The following is an 18,652-nucleotide window of genomic DNA, read 5'->3' as shown; positions in this document are numbered from 1 at the left end:
GCTTATCCAGGTTTAGTGGTCACTGAACACCTTTGTCCCCCACCAGCCCTGCTGTGTGCCGCAGGTCATCACATCCACCTTGTAGTCACTCTGCCTCACTCATCTGCTAGTTACACCCTAAGCCCAGACACTGATCTGGAAGTGTTCCACCTGTTGTCACATGCTCCCCTGCACCACAGCACCACAGCTGTATTCTAGTGTTGTTACACTCTTAGTGGTGCAATAGTGGTGTTTTCTAATGTTGTATTCTAGTGTTGTACTCTACTGTTGCTACACTCTAGTGACATTGTGGTGTTTTATTCTAGTGTTGTATTCTAGTGCTGTACTCTACTGTTGTTACACTCTTAGTGACGTGGTGTTTTATTCTAGTGTCGTATTCTAGTGCTGTACTCTTCTGTTGTTACACTCTTTGTGACACTGCAGTTTTGCATTCTAGTGTTGTTACACTCTTAGTGACACTGCAGTTTTGCATTCTAGTGTTGTTACACTCTTAGTGACACTGCAGAATTTTATTCTAGTAATGTATTCTAGTGCTTTACTCTAGTGATGTTACACTCTTAGTGACAATGTAGTGTTTTATCCTAGTGCTGTATTCTAGTGTTGTACTCTACTGTTGTTACACTCTTAGTGACGTAGTGTTGTATTCTAATGTTGTATTCTAGTGTTTTACTCCATTGTTGTTACACTCTTAGAGACATCATAGTGTTCTATTTTAGTATTGTACTCTAGTGTTGTTACACTGCTGGTGACATTGTAGTGTTGTATTTTAGTGTTGTACTCTACTGTTGGTAGACTGTTAGTGACATTATAGTGTTGTATTGTAGTGTTGTACTTTAGAGTAGGGCTGTTCTCTTAGACTGTGTTGCATTCTAGAGACATCAGAGCATTGTATTCTTGTGGTTTTAGTCTAGTGCAATGCTGCACTATTGGGGCTGTCATGCACATCACAGCATTGTACTTCTGTGGTTTTACTGGTGTAGTCTAGTGGTTTTACTGTTGCCTTCTAGTGTGTTTTGTGCTATATCCCAGTGTGTTTTGTGCTATATCCCAGTGTGTTTTGTGCTATATCCTAGTGTGTTTTGTGCTATATCCTAGAGTGTTTTGTGCTATATCCTAGTGTGTTTTGTGCTATATCCTAGTGTGTTTTGTGCTATATCCTAGAGTGTTTTGTGCAGTATTCAAGTGCAATGTTAAATGCTTAGTACTTTTAATAATGCTGAAAACTCAGGTTGTACTCCTACTGCAGTACCTCACATACAGTCGTGATGCTGTCCCTGTACATTAGTGGTGGCCATGTACCCTAGTGTTGTGTTTTAGCGCTCTCTCATCCCCCACTTTTAATGTTTTAATGGATGAACAGCAAAAAATATTATTGAGACTGTGTAGCATCACATCGGTCTAGGGATTCCTGAAACATTTGACTGTAGATCCATGACATTAGGGCCCCTTTAGGATTGTATTCAAACCCTGAAACCCTACAACACTTCATGCAATGTTGCTCCACATTAGGTCTGAATTCAACAAAGAAAACATCACCCATCTTGACTAAAGTTTTTCCCATTCAAATCAAATGCCATTTGAATGATTCACACAAAACAACAGAGCTATTCAAGTGCCTCTCAATGCAAGCCAACAGCTTCCCCCATCTATGGCTGTGAGAGGCCTGGGTTCCACGGCTGTGTCCAAGCTGACGTCTACATGATCCCCGAAATAAACACCCAGCTTAGCATGGAGTCTCTTTCTACTCAAAATCTCAAAACACGACTAAACTGTGATTAGAGAGCTACACACAATGGGATGTCACAGATTTGTAGTCATGCATTTAACCACACATTCAATCAGGTTGATTTCCCTACCTGCTGAGTCAGCAGATCTGAGTATTAAGAATAAATCCTTTCAGCGGTGTCAACAATTACAGCTGATTCTCCTCAGGGAGTTGATTTGTTTGATAGCTGTGAACACCACTGTCAAAGATTTACTAGTAATTGATGTTTTTTTGTGATTAAGTGTTGTTTGTTGCTAATGCCTCACTCAGCTATAAGACAGCAAATATTCAAGTTCAGAGGAAACAATCAAGTGATTAATCTTGTGAACAAACAACTGCCCAGAAAGAATGACCATGAAATCAATTAAGTCTCTTCCTGTGACAATCAAACGCTTCTAGGAACCTATTCTAGCTTAGATTAACCATTGGAAAGAGAGTGAAAGAAAACTGTGGTTCAAAATGTATAAAAATTCAGTTTGTGTGTTTATCTGATACAATATGGAACATAATTAAAACGTTTACTGAAATCTTTCAAACAAACAAGCATGCCTGACAGTTCACCAGCTGTTACAATATTTCATTTCATTTCATTTTAAGAAGATACAACTTGTAATTAATGTGCTATTTTAGTTCATCTGTTTGACTCATTACCAGCAACTGTCGTTATATGAGTAAATTGTGGTTTCGTAACTTCTTTTGAGTCATTTACCTAAAGGCTGAAGACTTTAGACAGCTTCTGAGACACCTATGAGCTGGAATTCCCGGAAACAAATACTGCCAATTTCTTATGAAGAGCAAGGCCCTCAGTGACTTCGACCAACTTGGAACTTATCAATCCATAGCATGTCTCTGTCGAAATACAGGTTTATGTACACAGATAATTTTATGATAGGACAAATAGGAGTTATTAAAATTGTGGCGTTGCATGACACCTGTTCAAACTTTGATAACCTGTACAGAAGGAAACGAATTGTGAAGAATCTTAACGAAACGTAATCCTCGTCAACTGAAAGTGAAGTGCAGTGTTTGCTTTAACACTTTTGTTATCAGAAGAAATCTTCAAACACCTGCGTAGATTAACAAGAGAACACCAGCTATAAAGGGTTAAGTCCTGGTGAGGTCATATCATTTCTACCGTCTGTTATCAAACAAAAAATGACATTCACCCATTCAGAGAATAATACACACTATGTCGCCTGGTTACCCGGGTCCATTCAATGCAATGATACTACTACGACAGTCATATGTCTACATCAGAGTTACGATCACCTTACCACTAAAATCATTACATGGGTTGTGCTTGGATTTCATTCTGCGTAGTTATCGCAGTACAACTGTCCTACGTCTGTGTTGCTGTTAAAGTATGGCTCATTGACAAAGAACCATCTGTTCATGGGCTGGTTCTGCCAAGATTAAAGACAGGCACCATACATACATTCCTGTATACAAGCTGTTCTGAAATTACAACCAAGGAATTAATATTTACTCGGAAATTGTAATGAATGCATTTAATTAATTCTATGATAATCAGCATAGCATTGTATCACAACAACATCAAGGAAACAAATTCTCAACATTGTGTCTAATGGCAGTTTGCTATTTCTTTCCTGAAATCAACCGTCCAGGCTAATTAAAAAGACACACCTCAAGGTATATCCCTAAAACCCTGTCTTTCCACAACATAGTCCTGTCATTCTACACTGAAAGATAAACATACCAAACAGCAAGAATCCCTGACGCAGAACCTGCCGTCACTACCCCCAGAAATCTAAACATACCTTGATACGCCTAGCTCCTTTAACACATGACCCCTTTGAACTTACTCTTGTTCCAAAGTCTTTCACTAAAGTTATAGCCTCAAACCACAATGATGGAGGACCAATATACTCAATAACCACAGCAATCCAAAGTGTCCCGTCACAACGTCCAGCCATGCATGGGTGGGTGAATCCTCTATCATATTAACATCAAAAGATTTCATGTCAATTTCATATTCAAAGCGTTAATGTCAAATAACATTTGGGGGACCAAGGTTTATTGTATGCATGTCAAAGACAGACATGCCAACAATAGGAAACTTGTTACAAATTTACCAAATAATATTCACCTGACAATGGCCAAGCTGGATGTGTCTGTGATAGCCCTGTCAGAGTCCATGAGTATCAAAACTCTGTGACAATCAATATATGTGTTCCATGTGACAGGCACCATACACCCGTTGTTTTCACATGACCTATATTAAACAAGGCTTTATATAGGACAGACAGGATATATATTTCATAACATGCCTGTAACTGAAGTAATACATGACTGTTGTTGTCTGATGTATAACACAACCATGTTGCTATTCATGAACAGAAAGCTAAGGGTCAAAGAATAATCATGGTTAGTTTGATGTTCAATAAAGAGGGTTTAAATTGGTCATACCCCATGGACCATTCATGTATTACAGGGTGGGGAAGAAGGGGTCTTTAACTCATTTTGAGTAACATATGAACTTAAGGAATTACTGTTTACAGATCAAAAGCCACACACGCCTCAGACAGGCTGTCTCAACTTCTAAACTTCATGAAAACGTTCTGTGTATATCACAGTGGCACTGACAGTAGTAAAACAGCAGAAATACCCCTTCAAGGTCCCTAATCAATATAACTGTCTCATACACCACTAGCGAGTGTACTTTGAATCAAACATACATGCCTGTTGGTTTATCTGACTGTGAAGCACCGACCTACATGCTGCAAACAAACTCACAAACTAATCTTAGTCCTAACACCAATGTAACTTTAATACTGTCTTACGACAGTTGTGGACAAAATAATCATCATTCACTTAGTTTAACACTGAGTTTGATCAGCCAAGATATATACTTCACTGTCACTGCCAAAAGACCCAAATTCAAAACTTGCAACACCAAATTTTATGCACCTGTAATACCTTTCTCAAGCACTAAAGGTTCTACAACCGCTGGTCAGCCAGTCAAATGATCTGGAGTCCCCTGCAACATTTATATCTTCCATGTATATCTCCCAGTTGTCTCTCCCATTTTCTATCTCCCATTTATCTCACCCTGGGGACACAGATGGATATACAGACTACTGTACAGCCTTGCATCCAATTTCAAGACAAGTGCATCAACACTCATCAACACTCATCAACACTCATCAACACTCATTATCCACCCTCCACCCTTAGGGATGTTTACTGGATATACAGCAATAAGACGCCTGAAACTGTTGATGCTGTGACAACCATCTCCTGTATCACATACCCTGCTATAGATCTGTATCAACACTTGTATCATCAGCCAGAATCAAAACATGATGCTTAACGGAGTATCAGGATGGTTTTTTATGCATCCTCAAAATGACAACCTTCTCATGAGACACCATAAAGAAAATCCTTACAAAATAAAAAATGAGAGTCATGGATATGCTGTTCTTAAAATCAGATGGTTACAGTATTAAGAACCATGAATAAATCTTTCTTTATATTTTACACAAATCTTGGGAAATCACATCAAAAGCATACCAAAGAACATACAAAAATTTCTATCAAAAATACATTTTAGATAAAACTACTAAATTACAACCTTCTGATGGAAATCACAAAGAAACAGCCTATGAACACAACATTGGTTAAAGATCTTTAGTTGTGAAGATCAGACACTCACTTATTGCACACAGCCCTACTAAGCCCTATCATATCCCTTAACTTGACATGCTCCCCTCACAAACCATTGCAAAATCTCTACAATAGAAAAAATAACTGTGTATGAAATTTAGTCCTTAGAGATCCAGTATTCATGGTATTACAAATGAAAAATCTAAATCCTTCTTTATCCTTAAATCCAAAATCAAAAGGACCAATATGATTTTTCAATATAACAGTGTAAAAATCTCACCTTGCATATACAATACACAGAATTCCTAATAACAGAGCATGGCCTCCAAAAACGGCCATAGGACTCCCTAAATCACACCCTTCTTGCTTGCAGTGGACAGTCAGGGGTACAACTTGGACCTCGGAATCCCTAAATGAGAGGGCAAACATCGTCAGGTGGAGTCACAGTCCAACAATGCCTCACAATGGCCCCAGCATCAAGGCTATCACATTAGCCCCTAATAGGGTAACTTGGAACAGGGACCATCTCAAATGTTAAACTGGATTACCAGATGAAGGATCTAAGCAAGACGATCAGGAAAAGGGTTTATACACTCTGCTCATGTGTGGGGGAGCAAAAAGTTGTGTTTCAGACACAATACAATTTTATAGTCAATACTTCAACATGTTAATAAGTTAAACACAATTTATATTTTAATCATAAAATTATCCTTTCACGGAACATTCAGCAAAGGTCCGTTTACTCATAACGTTTTTCTAAAACTGAAGGCCATGTTACTTTGTTAAAACAATTGGGGAACAGATTCACATATTTCTTACATAGCACTTTGGAGACATTGTAGCCATGAAAAGAATATCGTATGTTTAAACTGACATCCCTTTTTCTGTAATAGGTAAAAGTTCTTGTTTGATTGTGATATGATAATGACTTACTCACCTGAAATAAAATTCAAGGAACCAAAAAAAACATAATGTTTATTTTTCAATGAAATAATGACAAAAACACTACCATGTTTCATATTTCAACATGTCCAGCTTGGAAAACAACAGCAGAAAGATAGAGAATTGTCCAATCTGAACGAACACTTTTCAGACATTATAAGTTAGCTGTTGAGACATCCCACTCAGTCTCTTGTTCTACTCCCTGACCCTGAGCTGTCATTAACCCCTTCACTGTAAACACCAACTGAACCATGTTGCATTCAGGAACCTTCTCAATCTCCCAACTGCCTTGATGAGGTCGCTCTGTATTTATCAGCTGATGAAGTGATCAAAAGAAGTCTAATCAAGGAGCCTTTGAAGAACATGGGTTGGTCTAATAGCCCTGCTGGGAGGACTGAGGGTGGAGTGGGACGGGGGGGGGTGGTCCAACCCCTGCCCCTTTATGATGGAGGGATGGTGCATTCACCCAAGGGAATTGCTCCAGGGCAGGGCATCGGGTGGAAAGGGGTATTAAACATCTGTGACCCTTCAAATTTTAAACACCCTCGTCATGTCTGGGTCAGTGTGAGTCTGAAAAGACAGGTTGTCATGGTTTTTGATTTATCTGATAATGTCAACACTTGAAAATTTAAGGGTAGCCAGGTTTAATTTTAGGATTTGAAGAGAATAAAGAGATGCTATCGACACTCCTTTCAACTGAAACAGAAAATGAAATTTTCACTGATGCTTGAATTAAAGGTTGGAGACTTGAAATTCCTGTTTGCTTTCACAAAGATTACACAGCATACGGACATTGTCATACCTAGAAACTTGAGATATCTCAATGATGGAAAGTTTGTCTGAAAAATACTAAACTCATTTTCCATCTCCGTGAATGATGTACACTTATAGTCTACCAACAAAAGAGCCCGGGCAAGATAATCTGGTGATTTGAGGTACTATCCACCCTTTCATTACAAAATCCTAAACACTTGCAATGCTGCTGAAACAATGGATCATGGAAATAAAATCAGTTGCCATGCCATCATGAATGGTCACAAGCTGAAGTCTTCTTTGCAACTACATTCTTCACAGTATATGGAAAATCCTGCCCACTTCTTACCAATTCATACAAAATGAGCACAAAAAAGTCAGAACAAAACAGCCACAAGTAGATGGCAATCTGAATTTTTGTAAAATCATACCTTTCCAAAACATCAGCTTACAAACTTAGTAATAACCATGTAGACTTACACGTCGGAATACAACAACCCATGACGTATGTGCACTGGCTTGCTTATCAGTGCATCATCACAATACAATTCAGCCAATCACTTCAACATTAAAATCTTAAGTCCGTCCAATAAAATAATTTTTGCCATCAATAGCAAAATAGTTAATCCTCAAACTGTAATATACAAGCAGAATCTGTCACTTGAGATTAGGGGGCTGTTGATAGCTGCCGAAGACAATGATAAGCTACCCGACAATGTTCTCTGTTGTGTGTGCCTGTCTAGGACGGTGATATTGTCTATGTCCCCAACACGCTGTGTCACTTCATGCACGTATGAGTCCATTACACATGTCAAAGAAATCTTTGCATTGTAAGCATGTCAATTAGTCAAACAGTATATAGAATGAATAGGTTTTTAAGACAAAATATTGCAACTTTCACCTACACAAACTGAGACACAAAAAATATACGCCTATAAGCAAGACCTGAGGGCTTATAAAAAATATTTCTGATCGAATAATTAAAACTTATCAGAATTGTAGACTGTATGTTATATGATACTTAGATTTCCATTCTGAATCGAAATGAGTTCTCCAATTCCAGAACAAATTCTGGATACATAAAAAGGCCCATGCCAACACGCCTCTCTTTATGCTCAATGCTCATAATAATTTGTCTCAGCGGTAAATGTAAATCCCTTGATCCAGGACTAGGTCACGGTGATCTTATCCTGCTTATTGTGAAGTATCAACCCTACTTATTACTGATATATTGACATTTCTTATCAGGTCATGACGACCTTTCAACATGACAAGTATGCATCTAAACACTAGCCTAACTGATAAACAAGACAAAATTGTGTCCAGGGACATGGATGCCCTGCCCTGTAAGAAGCATTCACTACATGGAGTGTGTTCTGGGGACTAATTTCTAAACAAGTTCAATAAACATCTATGCAACTATAAGATGCACACGTCTCGTGTCCCAATGAAACACATGTGTAAGGTTAATCAATTATGTTTAGCAGGTTTTGTGGGGAAGTGGATAGACTAAATCCCCTATAACACTACATTCAGAGAGAAATTCAACAAAATTTATGCAAGTTCAAACGGCATTAAAAATTGAAAAAATAAATAAAATACAAAAACAAAACATGAGACGTACACCATTAGAGTCCCTATACAGCACAGTGGGATAAGCAAGTGGATAACGTACATAGAATTCCACATATGGTGAGGGCATAAAAACAGACAAAACTTCTATTTAGATGAACAACTATAGTTTTGAAAACACTGATCCAGTTTCATTTTAAGTTTAATGGTAGCTCAAAACTGGTAATACTGCAAATACTGCCACATGATAATTGACTATATTCATGGAAACGATTAAGAGTAAGACAACACAAGGAAGTATTCATCCTTGATTGTTTTCCAGGTTTCTTCACAAGGTATGTATTGCACTGCGAGTGAAATTCTGCAAAGAAAGAAAAAATTCTAATTTCATGTGTTCCCTCATTTGTTCCTGTGAGTATAAGACAGAATAATGATTTGGCAGGATGAGATGGATAAGAAATATAACACCACCCAGGCACCTGGAGTCACATACCCCCCATGGAGTTGAGAACACAACTGACACAACCAGGGTAATGATTTCACAAGCTTTGAGCAAGCGTTGCGTGGAGTCTCGCACTATGTAAACATCCTATTATCATTTAATAATCCAGTCTTCATATTTACCCTCATCATCATAATCTCCGAAACATCCCAACACTTTGACAAATATGCTCAGGTTTAAGGGTATTCCAGTCTTAAAGTAGTGTAACAGCATGGTGTTGCAAGCTTATACCCAGTATTCACGTTCCTTCTCTCCCTCACCTGCTACACACTAGAAACACTGACCGGGAGTAAAGCACTGCTTGGTGAATTTAGGCACGTTTTCACGTACACCTCGTTTTTTCACTGAATTAAATGAGCAAACAGTGAAGGAGCTCTGCTACTGTCAATGGACGGACCCACATGAGTTTTACCCCAAGAAGTGGGATTACATGACATCAGCGGTAGGGCTGATGCTTATCAAGCCATGCTAGTTTACACATTTGCTTCATTAAGCAGCACTACAAAAATATGCCAAATTAATCCAGTTTCTGTAAGACTGAAGATAACCTTCTTTTAAAATGTTCATATTTCACTAAAACATGTTAAAATCTATCATAGATATGTTGTCAGGAAATCATCCTTTCTCTGTATATTCATCAAAGGACATTCCTGAAACTGATTGGGGCTTAAAAGCTCCCTGTCATCATACTAAGGGGGATGAACACAAAAAGTATTTCTTTAACTTTCCAATTTTTTACCAATGTAATGTCAACTTGAGTCATTCATTGTTCATGTGCATGCTCTGCTCGTTTTAGGACAGACAAAACTGCAGAATGGGTGAGTAACATGACAAAAACAGGGCTTGAACTGGGATGAGGAACTGCAGCGCATGTACTGAACAGAAAAAGAAACCTGACTCTTGCTTTTTGACGTTTTTTATGGAGGAGACATAAAACATGTACACTTACGCTTATGAGAATTCATTTTTTTGAAATTTTGAGCTTCTATGCTGTTCAGTATATTTAAACATAGGTTGTTCCTACCCCTGCTTAAGAGAAATGTCTTGAAAGTTTAATCCAGCTTGAATTGTATTTCAGTGACATGACCAACAAACCAAAGCTCAGTTTCAGGACAAATGTGGGATGTCTAGCCTCACAGGATCCTGTGTTATCTAAGGGATGTTACTCTGTACTGGTATTTTGCCTCATACATAAAGCAGATCACCAATTCTTTTCTTAGCTCCCAGAGAAAACATGGGGCACCTATTATTTACAGAATGTTTCTCCCATTGTCAAGAAGTAAAATATAAATGAAGCAAGATGATACCAGGTCTGTAACTCCCACTTAAAATGGCAACAGGTAAAAATCTAGAACATACACAGGACTTGTGTAGCTAGCTTGTGAGACCTCCGTGTTGTTTACACACCATGTATCTCAAGTCATTCAAGACTAGACGCCTTTCTACAGGGACAATAAGCATGTGTTTACTAGCACTACCTCATGAATATTCATGGTTCATGACCCTGCATATTAACTAGCCTTTGGAGTTAGCACAGCAATGCCCTACAAAGCTTTGATCAAAGAGGTTTGAGATAGAGGAGCATTTGTAAAATAATGAATGCATCAACATAATTACAATAAACCAACATGTCAATTGGACTTTAACTGAAACACAGGGAAATCTTCCCTCAACTTACTTTCAACCTGTGACCTGTGAAAATTCACAGACATATTGTCCCTGAACAATTCTCCTGTAACTATTTTATTACCTTATGAAAGAAAACAATTTTCAACAATCTACACGTAAGCCCGACTGGCTGGTAATCTGTGGTGTCTCACAAACAATTAAGTTCACTTTCTAATTTGTTTCCACTGATTATAATGAAACACAATGTATGTCAAAAGCTAGTATGGTAATTATATACGGTGCAAGCAACAGACTTACACTGCACTGTTTTCAAGACAGAATGGGATTACTTCAACATGTAATCCTGATTATTCTCTTTGGAAGGTAGTTCCAAGTTCAATTTTTCATGGTTAGATGGCTAATTCAAACAGGTGCTAGTCTTACAGCGAATGTCACAACATGAGTGATGTCCTATGCATACGTACAGAATACCATTAATCAATTTAAAGGTGACATGCAACATAAAACTTTGCAGATTCTGATACCTTTCAGTATGCACTTACTGAAACAAATCCTCAAAAATGCCAATTCAACCTATAAAGTTGAAAAAAAAATGCGATGAAAACAGCCCGCAAAATCTGAATTCAAACGATTCACTAATTTTCCCACTGAGCACTGGTAAAAAAGTGGTTTCAACAGCTATGCTGCGCTGCGCTAACACATGCGCAATGAATATGTTCATGGAGCTTGAAACAGTATGCCTGCCCGGAGTATGAGGTTGTGAGCAGTAGTCTAATCTTGATTGTATACACAAACAAGTAAATAATCTACTTGCTACATGAAAAAAAACATGTTGATTCTGATAAGCAGACTCGGTCACAGAGAAAACTCTGTTTGGTTTATTGACACCAGTATGTCTGCTTGCCTGTCTGCTAATGACAATATGCAGTGCACAACCTCAATCACTGACCACTTGCAATTTGAAATTAACACCTATTGGGCTTATAAGCCATAAACAAGCAGCTGGCTAACCGTATGAACAAATGAACCAGTGGCCAATGAAAAGCTTACACCCACCAGCTCTGAGTCTGACTGGGTTCAGTACCACGGCAGCTTCATTTCCAGGTAAGTAAACCCAAGTACAAAATATTGCAATTTTGATTCGCAATCATAATCAGCAATGCATTTTATATATCTTGAATAAGTGATAATTGTGTTTTTGTTATGTTTGATTTTTTGGTTGCATGTGGCCTTCAATGAAACCCTGAGGCAGTAATGAGTATGGTGGGTTTGTTGTTTCCCACTGCACTCAGCAATATTCCAGCTATATGGCGATGGTCTGTAAATAATCTGGTCCAGTGGTGGATTTGTTGTTTCCCACTGCACTCAGCAATATTCCAGCTATATGGCGATGGTCTGTAAATAATCTGGTCCAGTGGTGGGTTTGTTGTTTCCCACTGCACTCAGCAATATTCCAGCTATATGGCGATGGTCTGTAAATAATCTGGTCCAGTGGTGGGTTTGTTGTTTCCCACTGCACTCAGCAATATTCCAGCTATATGGCGATGGTCTGTAAATAATCTGGTCCAGTGGTGGGTTTGTTGTTTCCCACTGCACTCAGCAATATTCCAGCTATATGGCGATGGTCTGTAAATAATCTGGTCCAGTGGTGGGTTTGTTGTTTCCCACTGCACTCAGCAATATTCCAGCTATATGGCGATGGTCTGTAAATAATCTGGTCCAGTGGTGGGTTTGTTGTTTCCCACTGCACTCAGCAATATTCCAGCTATATGGCGATGGTCTGTAAATAATCTGGTCCAGTGGTGGGTTTGTTGTTTCCCACTGCACTCAGCAATATTCCAGCTATATGGCGATGGTCTGTAAATAATCTGGTCCAGTGGTGGGTTTGTTGTTTCCCACTGCACTCAGCAATATTACAGCTATATGGCGATGGTCTGTAAATAATCTGGTCCAGTGGTGGGTATGTTGTTTCCCACTGCACTCAGCAATATTCCAGCTATATGGCGATGGTCTGTAAATAATCCAGTCTGGACCAGACAATCCAGTGATCAACATCATCAGCATCAATCTACACAATTCATACACGAAGACATGACTGAACCACTCAGCGAGTCTGACCACCTGTTAGTCACATTTCACAGCAAGCATGGCTTGCTGAACATCAGTTCCAACTAGGAAATTTTAAGGGTGACAAATAATGAGGGGAAACTTAGATTAAGGTTCAAGATTAAAGCAAGATTATAGCAACATGCACACACTCCACTGAGATACCACTTAAATACAGTTGAGCATGCTTGCCCCTCTCAGTCACATTTGGCTCTGAGTGTGACTGAGCAGATCCTGTGTTAATCCCTAGTAGCTGAGTGCAAGGCTGGGCAACAACAAGTAACAGCTATTACTGGCAGTGATGTCTACCCCTATCTGATGTTGTCAGGGATTAGTGATGAGGACTCTTCAGTGGGACAGATGTTCCATTCACCATACCAAGGACATGGACCGGTCTCAACTACGACAAGACTAGCAAAGTTCCCCTGCACATCCATGACCGACACTAAAATTTGTAGAACAATCTCTACCTCAATAAAGGTTTACAGCACGTTAAAAGAGAAGTGTTCATAAATGGACGGATGTGTATCCTGTTTCCGAATCAACGGAGAACTAGCCACACATCACTTTCACCTGACATTTGTTGGCTAGAAAAGGTGGGATGAAAATATCTTAAAGCAGAAATATTACTCTGTGACTGCCAATGAGTAACACCCATTCTACTAATTTTAAACAGAAAGTTTCGTGTAAAGCCTTCATTCTGATATTTTAAGCATGTCAACTCGTCCCCGGGGAAACTACCTCCTGGACCCCAGCTGCCGTTGTCATCAAAACAAGCAACTTATTGATGACAAGCAACTTATTTGCAAACCTTCTGAAATGATAAATAAAGTTTTCAGTCAGAGTCAGAGAACTGTAAAATCCGTATACAATTACAGGTAGAAAATTAAAACTAGCACATAACTTTAAAATTAAACCACGTGATATTCAGATCATGTGACTGATGTCAACCATCATGGCTGCCTCTGATTTTGTGACTATGACGCAACATAAATGGAAGAATAAGGTATTATGTTGCTTTCTGACAAAAACTGAGCAATCTGACAGCATGGGACACCAAGAATGTCCCTCGCAAACTGTGGGGAATCAAACCCAGGTCTTCCAAGATACAATGTGGATGTTACATAAAGCAAAATCAAGCTGAGGGTACAGAGCATCCTCATCAACAAATCCTACAATCAGACGATGTAACATCTCATCAACAAATCTGTGTGGTAGCCTAATAATTGAATCCTTCACTCATCACCCAAAAGACCCGGTTTGATTCCTGTCTTGGGTGCAATGTGTGAAGCCCATTTTGACGTCCCCTGCCATGATTTTGCTGGAATACTGCTTAAAACACCTTAAAAACAAACTAACTAACTCACCAAATTCTACAATCAAATGATATAACATGTCAAGAGCCTCCTGCATTTATCACTGTAGGTGTCAAACATGTGTTAAGGTGTCGCTAACACCTTGAATAAACCTGTAACACTGGACAAGTAATGAGCCGTGGCTAATTTCCAGCTGAATTGCTGGGCACGCTGGCACTGGTGTAATGTTTAAACATTATCACTGGAATTCAAACAAGTTTGTTTTCAGAGTGAACACCTGTTTGTTGAGTCATTAATCTCCAGTGATCTGTAAATGTGACATGAATTTCAGCGATCCCAAGGGGGTGACCAGAGTTGCCTAACTTGTCACGATTGTTGTTTCGCACGCTATTAGTCTCCTGGTCATGACAACTCTGTTTTGAAAGACACTGTTTTGTCTCCACATAACATCTAATTTCAGTTTGAGAGCGATTTTAGATTAGGTAAATGTGGCCAAATTTTTTGACAGTTTTAAGGTGGTGGTCAATAATTTTCTTAAGGGGAGGTAGAACTTTAAATGGTCGGCAAATTCTGTAAATATTAGAAACAATTATGCTTAAAGATTATGAGAAGAGAAGGAGGGGTCATCGAATTAGTACATGACAAGCTGCGTGGATGGGGTGGGAATGGGGTGTCACATACTGTTTACAGGAATTTTAGAGGGTTCACTTACATTGTACATGCTTCTCAATAAAAATAATCATTCACCACCTTTCCCAATAGATAAATCATGAACATAATTAACCTAATTGTAACCCACAGGGTGAAAGGTGTGATATAGCATATTCCAGTAATAGGATGGCAGTCAAATTAGAACTAAAAAACGACAATGATTGATATCAAGTGCATGATCGGGATATGATGAAATGTCTCATATCAGTCAAAAAGCCTGACCAACAAATCCAATCCACCCCACACCCCTGTTCAAAGACACACCTTGGTAGGTAAAGCCTGGATCAAACCAGGATGTCCACTGAAATATTGTTAACTATTTATGGGCATCAGCTAGCCAGTGATACTGATGAGGGCTTGATTTAGCCATATGAAACGTGCACCAGTGCAAGTAACGGGAACTTGATCCTGAAAATGAACCTACATTTCAATGTACTTGCACCCTGTGAATGTCAAAATTTAACAATGTTTTGTCCCAGTTATTGGGCTTGAATTTACATAGCAGTGATCTTTGACACAGTCTTTGCCTCCATTACTGAAGATTAATATTTACCCAACTGTAATGTCATCTCTAATCTCTGTCTCTGAGTGAGTGAGTGACACCAGAAATGGGCTTCACACATTGTACTCATATGTGGAATCAAACCGTGGTCTTCAGCATAACAAGGGAATGCTTTAACCACTAGGATTCCCCAACGCCCAAGTAATAAAGTGAGTGAGTGAGTGGTTTAACACAACGTAGAAAAGTATTTCCATTACATCAGCTATGTAAGTGTCAGATCAAATGGTTGGAAAGCCTTAAGTGATGCCTACTGTCTTATCTTGCTTTTAACAATATTCAAAGAATATCAATTGCCGATGCACCAATTTGATTCCAGGGTGATCATGCTATATATCATTACTATGTACATAGTATAGGTGACACATATCATCATTTCCCCATGTTTTCAAACACATGTTTCAAGTAACCTAAGCCTAAGCCCGACTGAGGCCTCATAAAACAATCCTGGTAATTACAGGCTCATGTACACTGACATGATATAACACGTACACTAGCATGGTATAACACATACATTGACATGGTATAACACATACACTAACATGGTATAACACATACACTGACATGGTATAACACATACACTGACATGGTACAACACATACACTGACATGGTATAACACATACACTAACATGGTATAACACATACACTGACATGGTATAACACATACACTGACATGGTATAACACATACACTGACATGGTATAACACATACACTAACATGGTATAACACATACATGGTATAACACATACATTGACATGGTATAACACATACACTGACATGGTACAACACATACACTGACATGGTATAACACATACACTAACATGGTATAACACATACACTGACATGGTACAACACATACACTAACATGGTATAACACATACACTGACATGGTACAACACATACACTGACATGGTACAACACATACACTGACATGGTATAACACATACACTAACATGGTATAACACATACACTGACATGGTATAACACATACACTGACATGGTACAACACATACACTAACATGGTATAACACATACACTGACATGGTATAACACATACACTGACATGGTATAACACAAGGGTGTCATTCATTGGACAGTTGAGTACCAACACATCAAAAAGTATGACAATATACATGATATAACAATACTTATTGACCATGTTGAGTGATAACAAAATACTGTCAGTATCTACACAGACAAAGCAATCCAGTCAAGACATGAAATTCATCAAGTTTTGCCCTATAAGCTACACAGATCTTTACTAGCTGTAAGCATTTCTGTGGCACTGACACTGTCCTATATATCAGATCCATAAATGTTGATCATGATAGCATAAACAGTTTATCGCCTACACTGACATCACCCTATATACCCAACTTACATATACTCTGAGTTGCCTATGAAGCTTCCCCCACCCGTCAGATAGTTGCAGAATATATTTCCTGTTGTCATAAATCAAAACTAACTTTACTGATTTTGATAAAAAAATATCTCAAGATGGGTAATTTGTCATTAAGAAGCTGCACGCGTAATAGCTTCACAAAGGAACAAACGACAACTCACATTTTAACATGAATTGAAATCATATGAGATAAGTGTATATATCTCTGAATGCAGCCACTAAGGCGTGCTGGCATTGACCTGCATGTGATCTGTCTAGTTAGCGTCGCCTGTCAATAACATGTTGTCGCCCGATAGCATTAAATGCTTGAAATTGTTTGAACGCTAGTAAAGAACATCTTACCCGATTCAAAACACTGGAACAAAACATACTGATCACAGCAGACATCAAACTGTGAGTCTATCGTGACGAATATATCCAACTGTGACAGACAACGAACCAATTTGCTGTACCCCAGGAAACTTTCCTCGCCAACATTTCTGTCTCACCTGTTGAACGAACTCCACACGCGAGCCGCACGTGCTTGTAGGGCGTCCGAGGGGCTAATTTGGACCATGATATTCAAATACACTTACCAGTTCGAACACAGAGCCAAGGGTCCAGTGTAACACCGCTTCAGTATCGCCAAAAACAAACAGGTGAGCGACTGTCAACACTCTGAAAGGTAAACTCCCAGCGACGCCATGCTAGACTGATTCGGTCACGTGACCACGCTAAAGGTGGGCGGAAGTTGTTAATGTCGTAAATCATGATGGACAAGCGCCCCGCTGAGATCAAAAGCGCCGCCTGTTGATTGGGAGGTTCTGATTGAGACATTTACCAGTTATAGCGTGCTACGATGCGTTCAGAGATGGAAATGTTTGGGGGCAATGAGGCCGGTATTTGTTTACCTTGTCCTGAAAGGTACTGATACCGGGAAGTAAAGGGCAACGATTTCCTGATAGTATCTCGCTAACAACAAAACTGTCTCTAACGTTGCGGAGGCCGGTAGCGAGGTGTCAAGTGTGCGATATGTTTTCTCGCGATAACATTATTCGATCTAATCACAACCAATCAGTGTTTTTCGCTCGATGTTACAGTTTCATTTTTTGTGATTTTCAGTACGACAGGTAGACCTATCAGAAAGTATGTTAGACGTGTTAAAGAGCTGTTAATCAGACGGTCTCGTCTAATCTGATATTTTCGAGAACCGCATCCCTCAGAAGTTGACAAGGAAGCAGGCTTCCTTAATTGTAACGCTGAAGGTTATCGTATGAGCTGTCCCGTCATGTGATAAAGCGACCTCATCTTCTTGACAGCGTGGAGGAGTGTTTTAAGAGATGTTGGGAGCGTTTTTGATTATTTAAAGGTGCACGCTTGTACTGGAATAAGTAAATTTTCATGGTCAGTGTTTCAAATTGAAACAATCTTATTTACAATGTAATTAAACTTGTGTGAATGAACGTGGCTAAAGAGCAAAAGAAAGTGTGCTTCCCATTACTGTCAGGAACTCATACAGGGATGTAAGGTGGAGTTTTACCCATACTCACATAAAACAACTGATGTTTATGCTTTCAGTTCCATGAACTACAAAGTAGATAATGTTTGTTTTTCCCTTCAGTTTAAAATATTGTCGGCCTTTTTTGATTTTCATTATGAAAACTGCATGAAAAAAACTTCTGAAACGATCTCACATCTTGTTTGAATTTATGAACTTGCATCGAGAGTCATAGAGTCTAAATATGCATGGAAAACAAAATCATTACATGTATAAATAAATACAAATCGGAA

At 38.9% G+C, this 18,652-nt stretch overlaps 1 protein-coding gene across 2 annotated transcripts in view; it reads right to left on the bottom strand.

Moving 5' to 3' along the window:
- LOC137286400 (carboxypeptidase N subunit 2-like) overlaps positions 1-17,603 on the bottom strand; it is a 56,998-nt gene extending 39,395 nt beyond the window's left edge. Inside the window, exon 1 of one of the 2 annotated variants that reach the window (XM_067818248.1) lies at positions 17,458-17,603. The gene's annotated coding sequence lies outside the window, so the exon portion shown is untranslated. Of the gene's footprint in view, positions 1-17,224; positions 17,380-17,457 lie in introns of those variants that run through there. The other variant, XM_067818256.1, reaches the window with a different exon arrangement.
- Between the last annotated feature and the right edge of the window lie 1,049 nt (positions 17,604-18,652).

Source organism: Haliotis asinina, chromosome 1 (genome assembly GCF_037392515.1).
Source record: "Haliotis asinina isolate JCU_RB_2024 chromosome 1, JCU_Hal_asi_v2, whole genome shotgun sequence".
Classification (NCBI taxonomy): Eukaryota; Metazoa; Mollusca; class Gastropoda; order Lepetellida; family Haliotidae; genus Haliotis; species Haliotis asinina.
The sequence above is the reverse complement of the archived record's forward strand: the minus strand, read 5'-3'. Positions and strand labels throughout refer to the sequence as shown.